Source organism: Oreochromis aureus, linkage group 3 (genome assembly GCF_013358895.1).
Source record: "Oreochromis aureus strain Israel breed Guangdong linkage group 3, ZZ_aureus, whole genome shotgun sequence".
Taxonomy (NCBI): domain Eukaryota; kingdom Metazoa; phylum Chordata; class Actinopteri; order Cichliformes; family Cichlidae; genus Oreochromis; species Oreochromis aureus.
The window spans coordinates 63,215,479-63,225,385 of record NC_052944.1 but is presented as its reverse complement, the minus strand read 5'-3'; the positions used below and the strand labels follow the sequence as shown (position 1 = coordinate 63,225,385).

Sequence of the window (9,907 nt, the reverse complement as noted above, 5' to 3'; positions counted from 1 at the left end):
GGTGGGAATAGATGTTTGTATCTGTGTGTGCCTGTTTGTCTGTGTCTTTATGTCAGGTTGGGTATCAGACGCCACCTCTCTGGGGACATCTCAGGCCCTCCAAGGTTTGAGGCCCATCTCCCCCACCACTTCCCCTGCCGGTGGCAGACGCCCTCAGACATCGGTGCATTGGTGGTTCTTTGTGTCCGGGTGGCGCCCAGGTACCCACCGGCTCACTCCTTGGCGGCTGCTTATCGGGGCCTGGAGCCTGGGGCTCGCTCGGGCCACTGGGATGGGGTGCCTCGGCCTCTCAGCCCGGGCTCGGTCACTCAGGCACAGCTGGCTGCCCGGCGGAGCTCACGGGCACGCCACTGCAACCCCCGGCTTCTGCTCGCGGCTGCTGAGTGACCCCTCATCTGGGACTCTCCTCAGCTCTTTCTGGGATAGCATGCTGCCCCTCTGTTGGTCTTCCTTGGTCTCTTGTGTTCTGGGGCGTCTGGATGTCTGGAGTTTTGATCTCCTCCATACCTGCTTCATGCCCTGGAGGTCGGGGCAGTGGCCCCCACACCCTCTAGCAGATCATTACATGAAGGAACCTTTTTAAAAACAAGCGCGTTCATGCTCACAGGTGCACACACGGGTGATCACACACACAAACTACACCCTTTTTGGCTCCTACCTCAAAGCACACTGTGCGCTGTCGATCCCACGTGCTGCACAATAATGTTTAATATTTAGTATTTACTGTCATATTCCCATATATCATTGTGATCTTGTTTATTACTCTCGTTTTCTTCTGCTTGCTTTCTTTTTTTTCTTTCTCAACAGGTGATCCAGGTGATCGATATATGTATTTTTGTCTGCTTATTCTGTTGGTTTTGGTTTTGCCCTTCTCCCCGTCCCTCTTCTCAGCTGTTTTTCTTTCCTCTTTCTTTCTCCCCTTTCTTTCCACCAGTCAAGTCTGTCCCGTATTCAGCAAGTCAAAATAAAATAAACAATAAAAGGTGAATCAAATGGACCATTACGGCAAGGCTGGGATGGTCCATTTGGTAAAGTAAATCCGTTGGGCATCTTTCTTCGCCTTTAGACAATAATTCTGATGGCAAAAGAACCAAACGGGACAGGTTAAAAAAAAAAAAAAAAAAAAAAAAAAAAAAAAAAAAATGTGGTTCGCAATGTCCTGACAAACAAACAAACCACTGACTAACAAAGAAGTAGAATAACAATGCAATGAAACATACAGTACAAACCACTGATTTTGCCGTATTCAGGTAACTTCAGGGTTTTCTGTACTAAACGTGGTTTTCTTCTTACCGGGGTAAATCGTCATGGTAACTTATGTTGTGTGAAATCAACAGTTATAAACATCACAGCCTACTGACCAATCAATTCTCTGGAAAATAGCATCATAATTCATGGAAGATCCCTCGGACATCTGTAGTGAGAGTAGGAGGGTCTAAATTTAAATTTCTAAACTCAACTTTACTCGTTGATCTTCTTTTTGTTTTAGCAGCAAACAATTTTACGCCTGTTTGATTGTTCTAAACAATCAAAAACAGGACACCTGCACTGCACTTGCTGGCTTCATATCAAATTTGAATTTGAATTTTGTTGTTATATTTAAAATGCAGCTGAAAGGATAAAAATAAACTGTCAGGAGGAGATTATGTTCTGGGTTTCAGCTTCAAATCATCTACAGTTTGTGCTCCATTCACTGGATTTAGTAAAGTCATGCTTAACCTGCTCCTGACAGTTTTAGTTTTTATTCTTTCAGCTGTTTAAGTGTTTGAGAGTAAAGATTAAAATCACACCTTTTCAAACACATTCACATCTTTATGGAACAGCAGGACCTCCAATCATTCAGCAGTACACAGACCTCAGGCATTTTACATCAGCTGTTTAACATTTGCTGTTAGCTGCAGATAATTTCTATGCTGTTTTCTGTGGCTATGTATGCAAATAACTAATTATTATAAAGAAAATAAAAACCAAAGAAGTATTATGAAAGGAAGCAACTTATCCCTGTCTCTTCCATCCTTGTCTCCTCCATCCTTGGTGTCTTCATCTATGAAACCTGCAGAGTAGAAACAGGTGTGAGGAGTCTAACCACCGAGTATGCTGAAAATATTTCATGGTTCACTTTTTCAAACTGTTATATAGCTGCTGGGAGTAATGCAGAACAATCAGAATAATACATATTGATTGCATCTGCTGATTTTTGGCTATCAACTGTTGTGTAGAGCTGCTGTGGTCATGGTTGACAGTTTTACAGCATATTCAGCAGCTAACAGGAGCAAAGAACAGCATCCAGCAGCAAAAGACTACACTGGCTGCAGAAAGTCTTCTTTTTTCATTTTCTCTCTCAAACTGCTGCAGATGCATTTATTATCGACTGACACGACATGATTCAAAACAAAAAGCTACTTCCATTTCACCCAACTTGCTCCAGTTTCCAGCTTTAAACTCTTCATCCTATCTGACTCTCTTTCACCTCCCACATGTGACGGCAGCTAAGGTGAATTTATTTTGTTCTTCTTCTGAGTCACTTACAAATATTTATTTTGATGATTTTAATGACTTACAATCATGTCCTTGGATTACCTTTGAAGTTCTTTATTAACAATTGTCCCTACTCCATTTCTCTTTCTGACAACACCACAGTAGAAAAGTCTGAATCCACCTCCAGTGTGCCTGGCCTTGATTTCCTTTCACCTGGTCTCCTACCCACACAGTATATCTACTGTCCTACTTTGAAGGTCTCCACACTCTTGCCTTTCCTTCTCTCTCACTGCCTCCTAACACACCACCCCCCTCATCTCTTCCTTTGTCTTTGGCCAACAGTTGCACAGTTTCACCCTTTTGGCCAAAAGCACCAGGGGCAGTAAGTGTTAACCCAGACTGATCCAGTGTGCTAAACCCATTTGTAATGATTTACATGTTTGATTTGTCAAATATTGTATGTCTGATTCCTGACACAACCCTCCCCATGTATCTGAGCTTGACACTGGCTCTAGAAGTACACTGGACTGTGTCCTCCCCATGTCTATGTTCACCATGCAGACAAGTTATAAGCAACAAGTTATCAGACAGAGCTGGTGCAATAAGTTTAAATGACCTTGTGGTTCACTGTGCAATTTTCCACCACCAAGAGGCTAAGATTGGAGAAGTTCACTGCTGACACCCTAACAAACTAACACAGAATCACACACAGATCGGACACTGTAAGTCAAACATCTATCTAGAAACTCACCTGAGGTGGTGACTGTGAGGTTGACAGAGTGCTTAGTCTCAGTTGTGACACCTTCTTTATTCCTGGCTGTAATCTCACACTCGTATGTTCCTGTATCGCTGGTGCTGACATTCTTCAGAATCACTGAAACGTCTCCGTCCTTCATGGATGGATCTCTCAGCTCCACTCGGCCTTTGAAGAACTCATGCTGGTAGTTTTCATATGGACGCTGGTTTCAGAAGAAGAACACATAGGTGTCTGACTTGAGATCAGATCTTCTCCACTCGAACAGGATGATGACATCACCTCCAGGACCCTGACACTGAAGAATGGAATCTTCTCCAGGCCTCACTTTGAGCTCTGTGGGATATAAACACAAAGAGAACAGATAAAAACAAACATCAGTAACGTGTTACTGCACATCTTTGTGAGGGTACAAATTAGAGGTTTATATTATGACTATTTTTGTCATATACAAATAGTGGTGGTGGCTTGTTTAATAAGACCTTCTCTGTAGGACGGACAGTGATACGTGCACCGAAGAACAGAGTGATATCTATTTAAAGTCTGATAAGGCCATGATAGTCTTCCCCTAACCAGTACTTGTGAATGCAGGATGAACATTTACTCTTCTCCTGGCTCGAGAATCACTAGTGCTGTTCAATACTGCAAATTTAGATACTGATCCAATACCAAGTAAACACAGGGCCACTATTGCTAATTCTAATACTGATCATTTTAACCCATAAAGATGGTGTAACAGAATGATGGACCCAACCACATAGTTCACACCCTTTTTTTCAGTTGTTGGATCTCCTAACACACTTGGCTGCAGCTTTTCAACTGCCACCCTCAAACACACAACAACAACCTCGGCACGTTTTATGCAGGGAAACCGTGATGAACTGATGGAGGCAATGATTTTGACTTCCTAATTAAATACAACAAAGCAAATCATTCAGTTTTTCATATATTTTATGAAACTGGGCTTTAGCAGACCTGGAATTTGAGTGTGCCTTCCTCTAAAACACTGTGGGCAAATGTAAATGTTTTACAGGCTATGAATAAAACAGATGTGACAACCAAGACAAAAACGTTCAGGCATTTTTCATATTGTATATTTGAGCTATCTTTAAATAATTAGGAATTAAAAACAATTCAGTGGTTAACAAACTAAACTTAGAGGATAGAAACAAAGTACCCTATTACGCCACTACCAACAGTACCAATACCAGCATTGGAACTATGGATATTTGGATCAGTCCGCCCATCTCCACTTATCACAGATTGATTAGACGGGGTACCCGTGACCTATTTCTCACAGGCATGTGGAAGATGGAGTTAATTTATTTATTTCCTGTTGTACTGTGATCCTAGCATTTGTGTACCATACCGATTTTCCCTGATTTTAGCAGGGTGGACCTGGTGAACTCTTACTTCTGCTGTTGTTATTATAGTCTCACCTGCTGCTGTCATGCTTAGGCATGTTTCATGCTTTATGCCTGATGTGTTATTTGACAAAACAAAAAAGCTCCTAACTTTTACAAACAAGATCAATAAGCCCCCTGAAGAAGAGGAAACACTTTTCCATCATATGTATCATATGACATGATTCATAACCTGTGCTGTTCCAAAAGCATCTCAGTTCTGACTTTGAGTCATACAAAGCAAACCAAAAAACAGCGAACCATTTGGAACTACTGCTGACACAAATGCAGTAAGAATGTTAAAAGCAAAGCAATTACTTGTAACTTGATACAATAGAGCAGACCTTCCTAAAGTGTGGGGCCCGCCCGCCATTTCAGGTGGGGGCGCGGCATGAAAAGGAAAAAAAAAACAATGCTTGGACACTGCTAGCACGGGGCACCCACACAAACGCAAAGCATGAGATGAAGCATCGCTGAATATGTTTCCAAACCAACTGCATTCTAAGCCAAAGACTAGAAAATATGGTGAAGCCTATCTTCCCTTTGGCTTCGCCTGCACAAGTGCCGAGGTAGGTCTCCCCCGCAGAATTGATTTTCCCTGCGTCGGGAGCACGCGCTGGGCTGTCCAAATCACGGACAAACAGTATCCCACATTTTTGATATTTAGAGAAGATACGACCTCTCCTCTGAAGAGGAGTGAACGCACCCCCCTCTTCATGCTACACAGAGTTGTTACAGACCTCCTAGGATGAGACATTCTTTCAATCTATAAATGATTATATACTTCTAAGCATATATGAGTAAATATTTCTAAGCATAAATGACAATAAACAATACAAATCTACCAGATATACTTTATTACGTTTTACTCATGGATTTGAAAAGGCAAGCACTAGTTACCTCGCTTGTCCTGATGAAACACCACTGCTCCAAAGGCCAATAAACCGGACTGAAACAATGCACTCGGTTCCTGCTAGCCAACATTCAAACTGGTCCTATCCATGCTCTATTCCAATGGACACTGGATGATTAATATAGTTATTATATTCTTTACTTTGTTTTTATACTTCAGGTTGAGGGTAAATAATGCATTCAAAACGTTTCAAATATATCACTTTAATGTCTGAAAATACTTTCAGGTAACCAGTCTGGTAAAGTAACAACTATGATAATCAATAACCACACTTCCAGTGACCTCTGTGATGGGGAAGCTTCCAGATATCTTGTTTCTTTTAGTGCCCTTTTCCGTATGTTTGTGTAAATTAGAGGTGTTGTCACAGTAGGGAGTTACACCAATATCAAATGTTTTTATTTGCTGCTAGAAAATAGCTGCACGCCAGCTGCAGCCAGCGCGTGTCTGTACAACGTGATAACATAAAAAACCCAGTGAACGAGGAGGAGCAAGTGCACGTGCCACATAGTTGTTTACGCACACTTGATAGAACAGGGAAGTACCTACTAAGCATGAATTTCTTTGCTTGTCTGCGGAAACAGCTGTAAAACCTGCATCTGTTTGAAACTACATAACAAAACAAGCCAGACATTTTCACTTCTGCTTAAGACACACAGAGTTTCACCTGGTCTGCAGGCTGTTCTATATTGTACATCAAACACGTCTTAAACTCACTGACATTTTATTGAACTCAAACACAAACTGCTTTTATCCTGCAAACACTGCAAAATGCATGATGAAATCATCAATGCTTACATTTCCGTTTACAAACACACACACACAGTCACATCTTTCGCCAGGCGTCTGTAAAACCCATCATCTTACCGTCTGCAAAAGCTTGCGAAGATCGGAAGGGAAAGGAAAACGGCAATGGTTGACATGTCTGCAAGAAAGTTGCGCAACTGTTGATCTGCACCCACTGAAAGTCTGAATCCGTTTGTTCTGAAACTTAAACGCACGCGCGCGCGCGTGTGTGGTGGTAGTGGTGGTGTTTGGGAGGGGGGGTGGGGATGTGTCATTGTATATGCCCCACCTAAACTCAGTAATCCATCGTTCAAGAGAAAGTACAGCTGTTTTAAAGGCATTTTAAACACATCTGTCTTTCTTTTCTATTTTTTATGAAATGTTTCATACCAAATGTTTTATACCTTAAGCGATGCACAACTTATGCATGCTATAAGGTAATTTCTAAATAATCTCTAAGAGTATTACAACTAATACTGCATCTCATTCTTCATATACGCCATCAGAGGTTTATTTTTAGACAGAGGTGTAATGTAAGCGAATCAAAACTTTGGAACTATACATCGTTAAATTTACAGGCTGAAGGCAACACAAAACCTTTGACACACGTTAAACCGTAAATAACAATCTAGACGCGCAAATTATTTTCGAGAATAGTTCACGTGACCGTGTTATCGCTCTCGCTCTCTCTCACACACACCAGGTCATTGATTATGTGTGCCTATGACAAGAGGCACACATATTACTATTCGTCGGATTTATTATTATGTGTGCCTATGCCAAGAGGCACACATATTACTATTCGTCGGATTTATTATTATTATGTGTGCCTATGCCAAGAGGCACACATATTACTATTCCTCGGATTTATTATGTGTGCCTATGGAAAGAGGCACACATATTACTATTCGTCGGATTTATTATTATTATTATGTGTGCCTATGACAAGAGGCACACATATTACTATTCGTCGGATTTATTATTATTATTATTATTATTATTCTCCAGTTTCCGCCTGAAATTTTGCAGCGAATCTCGCCCCGCAGTTTTGAGACAAGCTTCATATATGTTACCTCATTTTGTGCGGCTGGATCAGGAATGGTGTGCTATGACTTTTGGTGTTTATAACTATTATAGTTTTTAAATATTAATATTTTAGTGAAAATTTTCCCGCCTCTCTGCCTAACAGTTTTGACAATAGGGTTACATATGTTAGATCATTTTGTGCGGCTGGAGCTGGACTAGTATGGTATATACACTTTTGGTGTTCATGACTTTTATAGTTTTTGAAATATTTAGATTTTAGTGCAAATTTAGGCCAATTTCCATAGAAACAGACTTTATTTGTGGTGGGTTGGCTCTCTCTAGTGGTATACCGGGAGTAGTACGGCCGAAATCTGTATGCTTGTTTTTAAACTCAATATCCCATAATGCATAGCACGCCTCTGCCGAGTTCAACAATGGCGGACACCTCTTCGTTTTAAACGTCTTTTATTCGTGTTTCTAGGTCACAAAATGAATTTTAAGATATTTTCAGGCGAGAATGTAGGTGTGTAAACTTCAAATATCTGCTCGTTTTGTCAAAACATCCCATATTATATCTGACGATGTTGCCGGCTAACTAGCTAGCGTGGCTAGCGACCCTTCGAGCACCGGGCTTGCCTTCAGTGAGACTGCTGACCATCACCTGTTCGCCGCCAACAGACTGTCTTAGGTGGACTTATTTTTCGTTTATATGGGCCGATGATGCTGGTCGATGTGGAAATAATAACTGAGTTGTTTGGTCTTGGCTAACGCGCAGCTACAACAGAGAGCAGCTATCTACCGTGTGTGTCAGAAAAACATGCGGAACGAGACATAGGAGGCGGCGCGGGGACCGCCGATCGACCGGTGGTAGATCGTGGATCAGGCAAACCTAAGGCAGGAGCGTGAGGTGAACTGAATTTCAGGTAAGAAGTTATGAATTGCACAGGAGTTTCTATAGAGCTGTGTGCGCGCTAAGTTACTGACGTTGAACTTTATTTTATTCATAACGGTTAGTCCGTAGAGTTGCCGTATAAAAGCGGAATCGCCCCACATTCAGAGAAAATATTACAATTTATTCTGTCGTTATGAAGCCTCCCTGTCATTCTCTGGCCTGTTGCAACTTCAATCGTGAAACTGATCAACGATCGGCTTTTCGCTCTTGTTTATCGCGCTAAACAACAGCAGCACGTTTAAGCTTGATCAGCTGTTGTTAGAATTCATTTGATTTTAATTTTGCGGCTGGTCCAAACCAGGAGATGTCCTTACTGAATCATCAGAGCTGAACTGGTGATGGAGAAACAGGTTTACCCTTTACAGGGCTCGTAAAATCGCTAGCCCGACGTCCCCGGGCTAGCGATTTTTCCAGTCGGGCTACCAAAATCCATCTCAGCCCCTGCCCGTCGGGCTATCATGGGAGGGAAAGATATGTCAATGCTTTTGCATTCTTTCGCAAATGTAGCTGAGTAATTATGTCATCGGCATCGATGAGCCACTGTCAATATGTGACACATTGAAATCGCGTTTGAATTTGCGCTTGTTTTTTGCTTTCACTTTCACTTTGCGCTAACTGTGTGTAGAGAGCGACAGCACTAATTGGTAAGTCACAGATTAATTGCACACCACTTCCTCTGACATCGTCTTATCAATCGTTAGCTTACTATCAAACATGACAAGTGAAATCTCCTGCAGCAAGCTTAAACGTGATAGAGGCTGATTACGCAGAGAATTGCTGATCGTTATGTAAATATGCATGTAAGAGCAGATGGATTTAAGCAGGTATTTTAGTTCTGCAGAGCCAAACAAGAGAGGTCAGGGTGAAGAAGGGCAGCCAAAGAAAAGCCAACCACAAAACGGAAAAGTTATGACAAATCAGACTATGAGGGAAAAGAAAGCGCAGCTTTATGGTTTCATGGACTAAAGAATTTATGTGGCTGGAATACGACGAGCTAAATAACCTCATGTTCTGCCGGGTGTGTTGTGAGTTTCCCTCGATTTCTGAGTCGACAAGCGCCTTTGTTACTGGGACCAGTCATTTTAAGAAAGACCCCATCAGAACCCATGACAAATGCAAGAAATGCATTATTGCCCAGTCTGCAATATCTTTCCCAGAACAAACACCAATTGCAAAAAGCATACTAAAAAATAAACCAAGCATAACAAGAAGTCCTGAAAATCTGTTTAGAACAGCCTACTATGTTGCAAAGAGTGAACTACCACTGACAAAATTTAGCAGTCTTTGCAAACTTCAAAAAGCAAATGGCCTAGATCTTGGTTGCACTTGCCTGTTACCTGTGATTTCAGTGGAAATGTCAAAATAAGGATCTGACACAGACTGATTCCTGTTGTACAGTTCTTACAAGTTCATAGAAATTTGTTCAATTAGAACCAAATATTTGAGTTGATGATTGAAATTGTTGTTGTAATTTGTGTTTTAAATATTTTTAGATTGATGTTTTGTTTCCTTTACAGTATTATACTTTAATGTATAATATTGTAAAGGAAACAAAACATCAATCAAAAAATTGTCCTCTTTTTTTTTTATTCGGCTAC

At 41.2% G+C, this 9,907-nt stretch overlaps 1 long non-coding RNA gene across 1 annotated transcript; it reads right to left on the bottom strand.

The window, feature by feature from the left end:
- Window positions 1-1,112: 1,112 nt before the first annotated feature.
- Window positions 1,113-6,540, bottom strand: LOC116321269. The gene is made up of 3 exons (XR_005611087.1): window positions 6,413-6,540; window positions 3,230-3,568; window positions 1,113-2,053 (listed from the first exon to the last, which is right to left on the bottom strand). It is a non-coding gene; the product is annotated as an uncharacterized LOC116321269 (long non-coding RNA).
- Window positions 6,541-9,907: the final 3,367 nt, after the last annotated feature.